The sequence below is a fragment of the Pholcus phalangioides genome, unplaced genomic scaffold (assembly GCF_987345545.1).
Source record: "Pholcus phalangioides strain wild (caught in Gottingen) unplaced genomic scaffold, Ppha-v1.0 ptg000017l_1, whole genome shotgun sequence".
Taxonomy (NCBI): Eukaryota; Metazoa; Arthropoda; class Arachnida; order Araneae; family Pholcidae; genus Pholcus; species Pholcus phalangioides.
Window position 1 is genome coordinate 56243309 of NW_028301610.1, and position 16923 is coordinate 56260231.

Sequence of the window (16923 nt, forward strand, 5' to 3'; positions counted from 1 at the left end):
TATTTTAGAAAAAAGAAGTATATCTATCATGACAGATAGAGGGCCTGCAACAAAGACACAGAAACAGGGATGCCCTCAGGGCTCCTGTAGTGGTCCTTTTTTTTGGAATGTTATTATTAACGACCTTCTCAAACATCAATGGCCAGACGATGTATGCCTACAAGCATATGCTGATGATATCATTCTTATAGTATCAAGCAACACATCAAAATCCATCAATGAAATTGCCACCCGATGTCTAAAAGAAATAGAGGAATGGCTTGAAATTAATCACCTGCAACTTCAAACGAACAAGATTGCATATTTCTGGCCTTATAGAAAGAAAGGACGCCTGAAAATCCAACATGATAACCAACACATCAAAAGAACACGGAACTTTAAATATCTGGGAATCAATTTTGACGAAAAATTTAACTGGATCTACCACATTGACCAACAAGTACTTAAAGCTCATAAAACACTCCAGTCTTTCTATAGGATTGGGGGCAGCAAGTGGGGTATTAACAGGCTATTCAGAAATATCTATTATCGAACCATTATCATCCCCCAATTATCCTATGGATCGAGCATTTGGTTTGCAAACCCCACCTGCAGAATGAAACGCAAGATGCTGACAGCTCAAAGGCAATACTTACTTTTTGTAACAGGTGCATATAATACTACGCCAACTAATGTGTTACAACTTTCCACTGGAAATTTACCTTTGGACCTTCAAATAGAAGTTATATCGAAAAGAAGCCGACTCCTTCTATTAAGACACAATGTCATATGTAACGAATTCAGTCTACTAGCATCTGCATACGAAGAAAAAATAACCTCATGGCCTCATCATCCAGCCATAGATCTTCAAGATAATCAGCTCATCACTGAAGAAAAAGACATTCCAACTGCCATCAAAATATATACGGATGGCTCGAAAACTTCTAATGGAGTTGCTTCGGCTTTTGTCGTCTTTCGCAACAACGTCATCATACACGAATGGTCACAAAGGCTCCAAGACTTCAACTCTGTTTTCCAGGCAGAATTGTATGCTATTCATCAGGCAATTCTCCATATACTGCATGAGAACGAACCTATTCAGATTATATCCGACAGTCTTTCTAGTATTCTCGCGCTTAGAAATAATTTTTCCCCCACACGACTTGTACGACAAATCAGAGCAAATCTAATTGACAAGCCCAACACTTTCATCTCATGGACCAGGGCCCGTGTGGGTAATCAAGGGAATGAATCAGCAGACGCACTTGCTAAAACAGCTACTTCATCAGAAAATATTAACTCTGATGTTTTTCCTCCCTGGTCTCATGCCAAACACAAGATACTTTGTGTAGCGAAAGAAACTTGGCAATCCAGATGGATTGATGGTGAACAACGGGGCAGAAAGGTCTTCCAAATCATAAATAAGACCAAAATCTTCAACCAACCATGGATTAGAGAAAGGACAATCCTATATAGTGAGCATGGCCCTGTTCCGTATTACTTAAGGAGATTTAAAATATCTAAAAATAAATTATGTGCTTGTGGGGAAATCGGAACATTTCCTCACTATATTTGGTCGTGTCCAAGCACTGCATCCTACCATCAGCCCCCGATTAATCTAAAACATTTCCACGTCTGGAAACGTCAAGTAATAAAAACTAAAAACTGGGCTGGCATCATTAAACTTATCAACTTTCTAGAGGAAAATCTGTCGTTACTGCACAGCAAAAATGAAGAAGATCTCTTTGAATCTGATGAGAGTGGTGAAGACATCCCTGTCTTCACCATGGTGACTAGATCGATGGCCAGATCAGCATCGACACCCCAAATCTAATGACTACGCTGAAGTTGTAAAAATGTGTTCACATTTTTTTCCTTCTCTCGGACTGTGACGTGCATTGTGCTTACCACAGATGTTTAATTTTTACTGTTTTTTGTGTTTCCCATAGTGATTTAACTGATGTTTATTTTCTACTCCTCATATACATATGTACTTGAACGGACTGTGACGTGCATTGTGCTTACCACAGATGCTTAAGATTTGAATATTTCTTGTGCTTACCATATTTGCATTTTCGTGTTCTTCATATTTGCATTTTCGTGTTCTTCATATTTGCATTTTCGTGTTCTTCATATTTGCATTTTCGTGTTCTTCATATTTGCATTTTCGTGTTCTTCATATTTGCATTTCTGTTGTTCCCCGTTTTTTTTTTTTTTTTTTTTTTTTTTTCTCTCTCTCTCTCTCGGACTGTGACCTGCATTGTGCTTACCACAGATGTTTCTTTTTCATTGTTCTGTGTTTTCCAGTGTTATATAACTGATATATAGTATATATAACTGATGTTTTCCCCCACCCTTTTCATACATACTGAACTGTGACGTGCATTGTGCTTCCACAAATGTTTAATTTTCACATTATTTTGTAAATTACTATATATATTTTAAGTCCCCCCCCCCCCCATGTACTTTGAAAAGGTGTTCTCATGTTTGATCGGGTAGGGTGGATGGATTTGATGGGCTGGGGAAGGTGTTGCTACTTTTCCAACAGATACCCTTTACGTTAGAGGTTCCGTAAGGAATATTAACGTGGGTATCTGTCTGGTAGTTCAAGTTCAAGACTACCTAGCAAGTTTGCCACATTTTTAAACACAGCATCCTATTTCGTTTCTTTTTATTTTGGCGTAGAATCCTCCTAATTGGCTCACAAATACCGCATAGTGATTGGATGTAGGGCATAGAAATCGCCAATTCTCAACCCGATCATCTTTTCCTCACAACGATGATACTGGCACGAGCAGGAAATTTTTTTCCCTCAACATTCTGAGGGAAAATGGACTACTTACTGACGTCACAAGCAAACTGCGGAGGCCTTTTATCTCTAGGAGGTGCTGAACAGGGTCGCAACTAGGAAGGACCAGGCGGGTCCAGTGCCCCGAACTCCGAACCAGAAGGGTGGGGGAGTTCTTCCCTCCCTCAATATTACAAGAGGGTGCCAAAATGCGTACTTGCCCCGGCTGACCAAGCATGTAGTTGCGGCCTGTACGTCACTGTCTGTATGTTGTAATATATGTACAGGGCCGCATCTACTTTGTTAGCTGGGGCAAGCATGCTTTTGGCGTCCCCGTTGTAATGTAGAAGGAGCGGTTATATAAAGGATGGATTTGGTGCCTCCTCTAGTCCAGCGCCCGGGACGATAAACCCGTTGTTCTTAGTTGTAGCCCTGTGTCAGTAAATAAATCAAAAACTGATTAAAAGAACAACTGTAGATATGAAAATTGTCTGAGTGCACTCTTCTATATTACCCGCATACAACGTTTTGTCGTGACGGTTTTTTTTTCATTGCCAAAACAACACAGACAGGCACATTCACAGACGATACAAAAATAAATACAAAAAATACAGTATAAATCAGTGCGTTAATGGCCCCGGGAACTTCTTCCTTGAGATGCCTATTTATTTTTACGTCTGATAATTTTTAATGAATTTATTACAAATGGTTGGCCTCTGGTAATTTATACTTTTTTGGATGCGGTAGTAATTGGTTTTTTTGCTAAAACTTTATAAGCGGAATCCAATTTATTTTATTCAGGTATTTTAAAATATATATCTTGGCTTTAACGGCGTAATCACGTTACTTTATGAATGCCATTATACCCGAGTTTCACTGTATGCTCATGTAGGAAAGCGAAAAAAAAAAAAAATATATATATATATTTATTAGAAACATTTAATTTTTTTTTATTGTTATCAGTTTAAGAGCGCCAATCAAAGAATTAGTTTCTGGCAACCTGAGAAGAAGATTCCTTTGTCCAGTGCATCCGAAATCCGATCACGCTACTTGTCAAACAACTTAATAGACAATGGAAGACAGCAACCGCGAGTACAGCTGTGCCGTGATCAGGATGCTCATACCTTTTCAATAGATGACGGGAAATTCGCGGTTACCTCAACCGCAAAAAAAAATGTGGATTTTCGCGGTTGCGGCTGGGTCTCTGTGCTCTTATAGAATAAAACTATAGATTGTCGATTCCCCCCCCCCCCCCAACCACAACCACTGGCAACCGCGCCGTAGTCAGTTCTAGGCCAAAGGGGGAGGAAAAATATTAATACGTGATAGCCTGAGGTCGGTCTCAGCTAAGAAATTCCGGGGCAACAGTCCTCTTCCAAATACCCTCCAGAATGAAACTTCATCTCAAAAAATCACGAAGTTCAGCACAAACCAGGAAGGCTGGAATAAATTCGGTTAAACGAATACGGTTATAGCAAAAATCTCGTTTTAACGAACACTTTTCTAATCCCCCAGAAAAGTTTACATAGGAACAATGCAAGTACCTGGAATTCCTTTATAACGAAATTCCGTTATAGCGAAATGATTTCTCCGGTTTCTTCGAGTTCGTCATAACGGGGTTCGACTGTATTTTATATACATCATACTATATGATCTTATATACACCAAGACAGCACGAGTTGATGAAAGACAAAATTTGAGCTCGATAAAAATCAATTGGTCACAAGGAAATGAAAAATCTTCGTTGCAACATGTAGAATTCGGTATAAAAATGAGACTGAACTAATAATAAATAGAAAAAACATCCCGAAATAAACTTTTTAAAGCTTTTTAACCCCTAGGTTGCGGGAATAGCTGGAAAAAAGCTGCTCTCAGTGCGGCTGAGTAAAAAAAAAATTCCTTTTTTTTTCCAGTTGACTTTTGGGAAAGATAGATGGCAATCAAACTCCCATGGCCTTGCAAATTGAATATACTCGAAGAAAGGTATCTAGTCCACCGATCACGAGAAGAGCATCGCCTACGTCACGTCGGACGCGATTCTATTATTTCCTTTTAAGTAAAGCGACTGCCCATCGAGAATAGCGCATTAGCAACGGCGCTTTCCCAAGTTTGGCGTCTTTAGCGCTATTTTGGCCTCCTAGAAATTTTACTAAAAACGTCACGGCAGTGCTCTCGATCACGTCGTCATCGCTGTGTTTTTGTTACGCAAACACCGGCCGTTCGACGATGTCGTCTTAAGGCATTGTCGCATTAGATTCACAAAAATAAGATCTGAGGATGATGCTTCCGACCATGCTTGAGATGAGAGGACCATGCTTCCGATGTCCTTAAGCATGGCCTCCACATCTTGCAGCCGGGCTCTCAGGCTGGAATCTTCGACGTGTCACTCTAAAGTGAATTTATGGTGTGAAAGAACAAAAAATGATTAGAATCATCCCGGGCCCCAGAGCTAGAGCCCTCTCAGCCCTGCCCTTGTGGGGGGGGGGGGCATGCCCTTAAGGTGGCTACACACGTAACTGCAAACTTGACAAGCATGCATGTTGTAATTTACAGTAGTAATAAATTATTATTATTAAATGAATAATACTCCCTTTGTATTAAATTATTAATTTAAAGTAATTTTACTCCTTATATTATTAAATTATCACTACTCCCTTTAAATTTCTTTTTCCCGTATTGAATATTTTAGTTCAAAATATTAAATTTAATAAAAATTCAAATTTTTTAAATTAAAAAATTTAGTTTACTTCCAAAATTTATAACAATAACTTTCAAGTACATCTTTTAACAAAGGCCAACACAAAGCGCAGCTCACTGAAGAATGAAAAATACCCGCATACAGAGAGAGCCGATTTGCGCCCAGACAGCCTTTACTGGCAACCCGGGATAATTTTTATCTTTTCCCCGCGCCGATATGGACCCTCTCCAGAGAAGGGCGTTCCCGTAACTCTTCTCGTGATCTGAGGACTATAATTCAAACAGGGAATCTATTATAGATTCAAACCCACAATCACTGACAAAATAGCGATTGGGATAGGCAAGCACTCTACCGCTGCTCAACAATGTATACTCATCCAATGCAGTACAAGCTGACCTGTCAAAAAACAGAGAAATAATAATAATAAAAACTAGAATATATATTAAGAAAACTCTAGAATATAATACTAGGCAGGGCCAGCCTGGACACACAGGGCACATCCTACAGGGCCCTGTAGGATGTAAGATTTGGTGTTTTATAAAATTATGAAGGAATGTAGCTCTAATACGTTTCATGTAGTGTCGTAACACAAAACGCGACATTTTTCTTCAAAAGAACAGGGTATTTATCTTAGGCCGCGGGATTACACTATACAAGTTTGATAAAAGATCTTTCATAAAACTTGAAAAATTCAACCGCATCGGTTGCATTCGAGCAAATGCAACTGGTGATCTTATTGGTTGAATTTTTCACGTTTTATCAAAGAACTTTTATAGTGTAATTCCAGTTTTATACCAGTTCTCTCTCTGTTATTGAAAAATTTAGATTAAGCCTTTACGGGATTACGGTCTTGGCATATTTTATGAATCGTCTGCATATACATCAAGATTGTTCAACTTTTTGGAGAGTGCGGGCCACTTCATTAGTTTGGAAAAGTGTCGTGGATGATTTGAGATAATGTGCCGCGAGTCACTCAGGTGATCTGAAAGTTTGCAGCGAGTTAGTTGAGTGATCTGAAAATGTGTGGCTGGCAATTGAAATGATCTGATAATGCACTTCGAGTCATGTAAATGATTTTTTCATTTGCCAAGACCCCCTTAAGCGAGCTAAAAAAATGCCACAGGCCACTGAAGTGAACTGGAGGTTTGCCGCTGAGTCTTTCAAGTAATTTAAGGATGTGCCGAGTCCCTTAAGTGATCTGGATACATGCCGTTGGCAGCTTAAATGATCTGGAAATGTGCCACGGGCCCCGTAAGTGATTTGATAATCTATCGCGGGGCACTTGAAAGGTTTGGATATTTATCGCGGGCCACATCAGAAGCCTCCGAGGGCCAGGAGTTGAGTATGTATGATATAGATCAAGTCTTTGGATACACACTTTTTGATTCTATTCCTTGCTGTCTGACAATGATTCATCCCCTCAATTCCGACTGAAATTAGCCTCAAATCACCGTTCGGTAGTGTTCTAGTGTGAATCTAGGAAAGCGTATACAAAGATCGTGCTTTTCTCAGTATAAGAAAGCTGAGTGCCTTGAAAGGCACATCCTCGGTTTAATATCTTTATTCAGGTCAGGTCCAGAGACCGTCTATTTTCGACGCTCCCGAAGATATCATAGGAGCCATATTATGGAGTGAAAGGCTACAAAAAGCCCTGAAAATTCTAACTATTGAATTTTCCCGACTACCTTTCTTGTTTACTTTTTCTACAAAATGGTACTGGAGTGAATTTTAATAGCATTTTTTGATAGGAAGTGTCTCAAAATGGTGAAAAAATTAAATAATTTCGGACGACTTATGTCATTTTCTATGAAAAATTCACTTTATGCCAAATTTTAAGCAAAATTCATGTAATATTCGAAACACGATTGTAAAAAAATTCTACGAATAATGTTCTTTTTTTTCACAGTAGATTTATCTAGCGATGATGCAGGTTTGGCTCCACACTTTAAAGGACTGTATAGTATTCTCATAGGTTACACCCCTAAATCTGCTGACGTAAGTGAGAATTTTTTGAAATTTCGTTCTGCATATCGTGTATAAAACACTGTAATTTGACAAATTTATGTGTTAGACCTTGACTGTTTGATACGAAAGCCTTATCAATATATGACAAAATATCATATTAAAATTTTGTAATGATACAATCGATAGATTTTTAAAAATCATGTTTCAAACTCAAGTGAAATGTTAAAAATAGTATTCTGCGTACATAAAACGCGTTTAAAGTGTGTATTCACGGATTACTTGTATGTAAAAACGCCACACTAAAGTGGACGCAACCCCGGTTTTAAGCGCTACACAAACAGAACGAGGCCTGTTTTGTAATCCCAAGAGATGTGGCTTTCATAAAAAATTTCAAAAAAAATCGATATTTTCTTCTAAAATGATGTTTTAAACGTCGTTGGATACCTTAATTAGACGCAGGTTGTAAAAGCCTACTAGAATTTTACAAAAAAGAGAAAGATTTTGCTTTCAAATTTGATCTTGGTCCTGAATTTTCCTGCAGATACATTTTGATATCTCTTTTGCCAAAATGTGGTGCAGATTAGTTGAAAAAATACCGAGAGAAGAGTTTATATTAAGCTGTATCTTTCACGAGGGGAACGATTGCCGAGCAAAAAAACACAAATGAGAAATGAATAATTTTTCTTCGGAAATAAATTTTAGTTTCATCATTTTTCTAAATGCAGTAGAAAATTCGTGACGTGAGCTATTATTACCATTTTTCTTATTTAAAAAAAGCGTTCTTGCTTTGTCATTAAATGCTGCCGACGGAAAGATTGTTCCGTGCTTAGTTAGGGGAAAAGGTTTTAGTGGGAAGTCTCTGATGTCTCCTGCACGCGAGCACGGAACCTAAAACCCGAAACAACTCTACCCAAAATATATTCGTCCATTTCAAAGTCTATGTATTCTTCTCGAAACTACTGTATTGCATTTACCTTCCCTCCCGGAACCCCTAAAAATATGAAGAATTAAAAATAAATTACACAGAACATTTCGACATAAACACATAATTGCTTGTTTATTTCTGTCGTGGTAACGGCCAGATTCTTTAATGGTCCGACCCGTCCTATAGACAGATTCTCGAAATTTGTGGGAAAGTACTGCTGTAAATTTTCTTGCTCTGCGTGACGGGGCTCATCAGCACACACATACGTGCATATATTTACCGATTGAACCTTGAAACTTGCATAATGTTTTGATGGAGGCTCTTCGGAACGGGGAGTCTTATTGATCGATCGGGTCGGTCAACTATGAGAAATCAACCGATCGATACATTACACAGTCTCTAATAACTTTGGTTGGTAAAGAAAACGTTACGCGCAGTGATTGTTGTTGGACAAGTGTGTCAAATTTTTTTTTTTACAGTAATACCCCGACTTACGCTACCCTCGAGTTGTGCGATTTCGGAGTTCAGCAATTTACTTTGCGTAACAAAATGCACCTTTCTGAAATTCACGCATAATCACGAGATCGATGCTGATATAGACGAGATTGTCAACCGTTTGCGGTCCAGCGGTTTTTCTACTTCGTTGGTACCATTCGTACTTTATAGCACCGCAACGAGGAAGGTATGTAGATAGGCCACTGGACGCGTTTCGACGTAAATACGTCTTTTAAAGTGCCTGACGATACTGGGAGCATTCGCAAAAAATTCCATGACGAAATTCTTTAAACGCTCATATCTCAAGAAGTGTCAAACGCAAGTCAAAAGCAATGATATCGTCACGTACACATGGTAAAGGTGCATCCAACGATATTATTCCGGTTTCAATATCTCTTCCCGTCTGGGCACCAGGCCCGCAGCCCCGATTCGTAACAAATTGTTTTCCACTATATCTCAAAAAGTACGCAACGAAAATACACGACATTGATGTCGCTTGTTAGGTATTTCAAAGACAAAGCCGATGGCGACATAATTTCATTGTCAAACTATTTCATTGTAGTACCTAAAGTACCTAACACACGATTCAAATCACAAAATACGTATTCACGTCAGAACTTGCGGCCGTGTCTCTAACACCGCTTACCAGAATTTTTTTCGCATATCTCATAAATTTTTGTAAAAAGCCAAATTCACAGGAGCCTTCCTGTAATCGTAAGGGGCCGTTATAACAATGAAGTACCGTTTTTTCCTGATGCCGATTCATCTTCGACATTGGACCGCAAAAGGTAAGGTGATAAGCAAGTAAATAATTGGTTTTTATTGGATCAGAACAATATATGTAATGAAACTGCACTGACATTTGATAAACTAAAAAACACGGCAATAAAACTTTGCCTCGATTCAGAAATGAATCCTAATGCTTATGTAATATTTGCTATCCTTCAAGACTCTTCACAATTTTATACCTATCCAACGTCTTAAAAACAATTTATTAATGGAAACAGATATTTTCTGAGTATTATGATGAGGTGAACTCGGAAAGAAGTCCTCTGATCTCCACCCAGGCCCTCTTGCAAACGGGACAAGCATGATGTTATATTGCGAAACATTATGCATAACATTTGTGTTTAATGTTATATTCATTACCAACACTGCACTTTTAGTGTGCCACTCAATCAATTTAAACCCACAGTTTGAAAGTTATCTCACCACCTAACGAAAAAAAAGCGACAATTTGTTGTTGACAAAGTACAGCCGGAGTTGGACATACCACGGGCCCCATTATCTTCAATACCCTAGGGTCCCCATCAAACCTGAATCTGGCCCTGATTCCACATCATACCTAAATTTTCACGGTTTTCACCATTACGGTCATAGATCTAGTCAATTTATTATCTTCAGGGCTATTAAGCCATAATCAGGAGGGTAAAATGACAGGCGTTTCATTTGTAACTGTGGCAGCATCATCAATGGAAATGTTAACTGATCAATTATAAAATGAGATCCTTTCTTCATCGCCGTTCTATTTATTAATTAAGAATTAAATATTAATTTTCCGTGAGAGAGAAAAAAAAGCAACTTACATACTCGTAAAACCATCCAACTAATTATAGTTGATTATAAATCCCATTATTCATAAGTTTGACACGAACTCGTTCATTCGAGTTAAAAAGCTCATTAAGACGATCGTTCTCGATATTATATGCTATCATTTCTAGATAATAATTGGAAGCGGGAGAAGCACAAGCGTATATTTATTTTTATTATGAAATCGAATTATATCGCAACTTTCAGAATAAAGAACTCTCGTGTGATGTTGTTGTAAAGTGATTCCATCCCGTTCCACACGGCAGCAGCAAAAGAAAGACAACGTGAAAATGAATGGAATAGGCCATCGCGCGCCTAATTTTTAGTGCTCCGTAAAAACGATATATAATATCATTTTCGAACACACTCGGTTAATTGAACGTCCGAGTTGAACACGATCGGAGAATATTTCGCTTTTAGTCCTTATTCTTAGACTCGATAGTGCACAGCTCATTTTATTGCATTAATATTTCGAGGTGCCGAAATAAGGAAATGTGACTAATAGAAGGCAACGCAGACTGAATTTTAAGTGCATTTTTGTCCCGCCAGCTTTTTATCTATCGAGGAGCTGAAAAAAACGAGTTTAATAGTTAATTTGTCGCTTCAATTCGGATAGTATTTTCTTAATTTTCGACCCTAAAAAGGTTTTTTGGACACTTCGTATATAGAAGTTTTTTTTTTCGTTTAAAAAAATTCCCCTTCTGAGTTGTAGTGAGAAAGCTTTTACCGAATACCGTAAATGAAGGCAAGAACTAAATGGAATCAGTTATTGTGTGAAATATGGTTAAAATTTACAGTCAAATTGGGTTATAACGACATCAAAGATTCCACGAAATTTTGTCGTTTTAAACGTAGTGTCATCAGAGGCGCAGTATGGTTTTCCGCCTGTGGGCGACACGAAAATTTTGCCGCCGTTCCTCCCATTGTAATATAATTTTCTTGGCTACTCTTGAATTCGCCACCCTGTGCTATAACCTACTTGTTCCCCCCCGTACTCCAGCACGTACATGTTCACTCCCATGCACACACGCTCTCTAAGTCAACCTAGTCGTGCTCACACACTCTCTAACGTGCTTGTACACTGTTTGGGTCACTCATGTACTTGCACAAACTCTAGGTCACTCTTCCTTGAATCGTGTGTTAGTCACTGACACGGTTCCTTGCTTTATAGGTCACTCTTTTACACATGGTCTAGGTTTACTAACTTTCAGCTACTGCTCTCTTCTCTGTCCCAGCTTTCTTCAACAACTGTTCTATCGTGTCCATTCAAATATTTTTTTCGTTCTCTTTGCATTTTCTTTCAAATATTGTAAAGTATGTTATTTAATTGTAAACTCTAATTTATATAGTGTTTTCGTAATTGACTGGGGACAAATAAATTACTCGGGCGCAAAAGTGATGTCAACAGCGCGCGGTGTTCCCAGGTGGTCACCCTCCCAAGTACTCACACCGCGCCCGATGCTGTTTAACTTCGGTGATCGGACGAGAACCGGTGTTTCCAGCATGGTATGGTCGTTGGCCGTATTTGAGAACATTATGTAAAATATCTCAAGAAGTTATAGAAATCAAGGAAACGGATATTTTCTGAATTTTATGCCGAGGTAAACTCGGAAAGAAAAGTCACATCTGATCTCCGCCGGCACTTCAGCGCCTCCCGCCACAGTGCGGAAATAAGTAAGGCAGGGTTGTGTCTTCAGTGGTGCAGATGGCAGCATGCTTGCCATGCTTGCCATCTGCAGCATGCAAGAGGGCCTGGGTTTATGTCCAGGTGGCGACCTACTGACTTTCCTTTCCGAGTTTACCTCGGCATAAAATCCAGAAAATATCCGTTTCCTTGATATATTAGGTTGAGAAGAAGTCATCTAGTTGCAGAAATATTTCAGAAATTTCACTGGGTTTCTTTGTTTCATACGGTATTACGATTAAAATTCCGCATGTTTTTTAAAAGCCACACTGTTTAAAAAAAGTGGCCCGTACGTAGTCAGTTGCAGTTTACCTGCAAATGGAGTGGTGCCAGACATCTTCAGGTTCGAATGAAATGGAGACAGACATCTTCAGTTGCGAATGGAGTGGAGACGCATCTTCACCTGTACATGGAGGAGAGACACACATTTTCAGCTGCGAATTAAGCCGGGGCAGCATAGGCGGAATACATTTGGAGGTGTGGGGGGGGGGGGCGCCACGACGATGATGATGATGTCAATTCATATATGCATATATACACTAGATCAGTCGACTTCACCTATGATGCTGGGGAGCCCCCTCCCCCGTATCTCCACCCATGCGGGGCAGACATTTTCAGCTGTGAATCAAGCCGAGGCAGACATTTTCAGCTGTGAATAGAGTGGAGACACGCATCTTCAGTTGCAAATGAAGACGAGTCAGTCATCCCCAGCTTCAGATGGAGTGGAGACACGCATTTTCAGCCGCGAATTAAGCCAAGGCAGACGTTTTCAGCTGCAAGTCAAGCCGAGGCAGACATTTTCAGCTGCGAAATAAGCCGAAGCCGACATCTTCACCTGCGAATTAAGCCGAGTTAGACGGATCCAGAGCGATGTACATATAGGAAAAGTGACTTATATTGTGTAGGTACATTTGATCATCCCGTTTTAAGAGACAAAAAAAAAAATTCTCTTATATTATTCGACTCTAGGGAGGGGCAATCCCCTCCATCCACCTCTCTAAATCCACGCCTGGGAACATCAATGTCGCTATAAAACAAGAATTTTTACCGCGTCGTACAAACCATAAAACTGTATCAGTACAATAGCTGCACAAAAGCCACATGATGCATAAAAGAACCTCCCCGACCTCCATTTTTATTCCGGTCAACAGAAATTCTTTCCCCATTTAGGGTTATAACCCATAACTCCTTCATTCTCCTCGTATGCCTTGGTGGGGGACTCTGCAGAAAGATGTGATGGAAATAACAGGAGGGGAGAACACCCTCCTCCGCCTTCTCTCGGGAGGAATTTTTCCACCAAAAAAAAAGATTTCCTGTGAAATCACTATACATATATATTTTCCCCCCTACTTCAGGCATGGAGAGATGGTTTTTCATGGTTGATTTCCAACATGCCGTAGCGTGTCGGATGAGTTGACTGAACGAACAACCATTTGCTTAATCATGCGGATTCGATAGCGCGATGGAAGAATGTTCTTTGACATGGTCCTCTGTGTTCATGTCATCCATTTGCGTTGAGCGAAGAATAAAAACCCCTGGAAAAAAGTATCTAATGTGACGTCTCGGGTATTCGACGACTTCAAAGGTTGGAGAGACATTATTTCCAGCGGATGGATAATGACGGTGAAGATTTCCGAAGAAATGTTTATGATCAAGCTCCGGAGACAATGTAAGGTCAACCGGTCAAGGATTGCAAGACTCAAGTAGGAGTCGTACGTTGACGAGATGATATATGAATGTAGTGACAATGGTTCCACGTGAATATAATAGACTAGCTATTACCCACGGCTTCGCTCGCGTGGATTTGGTAATCTGAAAATTACTCGGTAATGATTTGCCCATATAGCATTTGAACCTATCGTGATACCCTTGGTGGGTTTCATTTTCAGAAATCCCATCTTATATTGTGGGTGTCATGTAAGTTCTAGCACGACCTTTATCTCACCAACCGTCCATCGTAGAGGCATGATTCCAGTTTAAAAAAATGCTCAACGGGCGTTCAAAATTCACCCTGTACCAGTTTTGAGAGTGAAAAATACAGTGCGTAACAAAATGAATGTAAATTTTTATACGGCTGCCCTGTGCTCTAACTTTTTAATGAGAAAGTTGTTGCCTAGTGTCTTTTTTGATGCCAATAAAAAAAAAAAAAATCCATGTTTCTAAATGCAATATTCACAGAGATATTCTCGAATTCGAAAAAACGGAGGAAATTTGGGAAAGAATTTTAACTACGGAAAAACCGTTTTACCCGCATTTAACGCTGTTCTTCCCCAAATTTCCTCCGTTTTTCGAATTCCAATATTTCTTTAATCAGTTTTCCTAATTTTTTGTGCTCAATCGCTCCCTTCTTCAGAAATTTTTTTCTCTCATCGTCCTTCGACTCAAGCGAACGCATAGTATCCAATGTTATACTCGTAGCTTCTATCGCCCCCCTGGAGTATCCCATCGCCCACCGGGGGGGGGGCCGTATTACCCACTTTGGCAAACACTGCTGTAAATATTGCGCTTAGAAACACGGAATTTTTTGATTGGCGTCAGGAAAGACACAGCAATAACTTTCTGATCGGAAGTCAGAGCACAGGGTGGACCGTTTAAAAATTTAGATTTTTTTATTTTGTTACACACTGTATTTTCACTCTCAAAACTGGTACAGGGTAAATTTTGAATGTCTGTTGAGCATTTTTTTAAATAGGAATCATACCTCTACGACGGACGGTTGATGAGATAAAGGCCGTGCTAGCATTTACGAGACACCCTGTAAATAAAATAACGTGTGACTGATTCATTATCGCCGAGCCAAAACCGCTGAAGCTATACTCATAAAATTTGGTTAGAAGTTTTATTTCATGACGTAAACGATGTGTAAGAGTGGAATTTTAGATATTCCACACCTAAGGGGGTCATGGGGGGGGGGGGGGTTGGGGGTTCAAATGTAATATAGAGAAATCACGTCGAGCCGAAACCGCTGAAGCTATAAATATGATATTTGGTGAGTGTCTCTGTATTGTAATGTTGAGACTAACTCCGAGAAGGGATTTCTAGAAAATTCAACACCCTAAGGTGGGTTTGAAGGTTGTATAGAGTAATATATAACTGAACCGAACTCGCTGAAGCCGTAAATATGAAACTTATTCAGTATCCTATTTTATAACGTAGATACCCACTAAGACGAGATTTCTGAAAATGCATCCCCCCAAAGGTATCACGAGGGCTTCAAATGTTATATGGGGGAATCATCGCCAAGTAATTTTCAGACTACCAAATACAAGGGAGTGAAGCCGCGGGTAACAGCTAGTTATGAAATATAATACTGACCAAACTTCATAGCTTCAGTGGTTTCATATCGGTGCCATAATTGCCCCATATAACCTTTGAATCGCCTTATGATCCTCTTAGAGCAGGGATCTTCAACCTTCCTTGAGCCGTAAGCACTGCCCATACTCATCATCAAACGAAAAGCACCCCTTACGGGGAATTTGATATACATTTGCCTTAAATCGGCATTTTAATTGTAATTAAAATTTTGAATCGTGAGCCGAATTCACACGGAACTTCCTTTAATCATAAGGGGCCCTTATAACAATGATGTAAAGTGAACCCTCGGTTTACGAACGTCCCGGTTTGAGGACAATTCGGTTTACGAACAACAAAAAATGACTCCGTTTACGAACTATTCTTGGTTTACGAACACGCAAAACGGCTTGAATCTCGAAGGAAACATGTTTAAGAAGTCTGAGATTACAATATGCTTTTCTCGACAGAATTTGGTTGAAGAGGTATTTCATCAGAGTAAAATTCCCGCCACCAAATACGATTCATCTTATCCAGCTCATGGATCAGCAGGTAGTTTCAAACTTTACGAAGCTCAGGAGAAATGAACTTGTTAAAGATGTGTTTTGCAATAATATCTGTGTGACCGCAACTTCTGGAAACATTATTTTATCATCCTACATTAGTTTTTATTTATAATGCTTGACAACGAGTGTCTTACAAAGAACCATCAGTTTGTCTTAGGGTACATTTTGTGGCCAGATAGTGCTGCAAACTGTGATTTTGAGGGGTTTAACACTGAGATTATAGATGGATCATGTCCGCGAAACCAGACTTTGCCCTGGCATCATTTTCCTTCCGTTTGCATTTTTCATCTCTTTCGAAATACGGTTTTTTTCCACTGTTGGTTTAATCATAACCACCGGTTATGCACAGAAGCTGTTGCAAAAGTTCACACTAGGAATCTTCGGAGTCCCAAGACCGGATAAATTCATTTTACATTGATTCCTACAAAGAAAAATTATTTCTGTTTGTGAACAATTCGATTTACGAACGGACTTCAGGAACGAATTAAGTTCGTAAACCGAGGGTTGACTGTATTCATTCGTGAGGAAATAATAAATTCAATTTCCGTGGAAAACTTGCTTTAAGCTTCTACAAAAGTTATCGTGTGGAATCTAAAGAAGTCGGAATGCGCGTACACACAACAGCTTCAAAAATATAATTCTCTCCACGAGGCGGATTCCGACCCGAACCCCGAAGAATCCCTAAATTAAATCTAAGTGAAAACACGTACCGACGTGTATTTCGTCACTTAAAGTAACTCTGTCGTGGAAATGAGTTTGATATATAAATGTTTCTTTCACTCAAATCCCACGCTATTTCTCGCACAACCGAATTTCGCGTGGAGAGAGACGTCCATATGACATTGTCAACGTATCGATCAAATGTTGATGAATCTGTGAATTTCCCTGCCTAGGAATCAGATTCCTTCAGCTAGATATTGCACGCAGCTTTGAAATTAAACT

The 16923-nt window shown here is 39.4% G+C and overlaps 1 long non-coding RNA gene and 1 pseudogene across 1 annotated transcript in view; both read right to left on the bottom strand.

Moving 5' to 3' along the window:
- The window catches only part of LOC149074149 (uncharacterized), a 258560-nt gene that overhangs the window by 29332 nt on the left and 212305 nt on the right, over positions 1–16923 (bottom strand). The gene's annotated exons all lie outside the window — the stretch shown is intronic.
- Positions 11840–11960, bottom strand: LOC149074150 (5S ribosomal RNA; annotated as a pseudogene).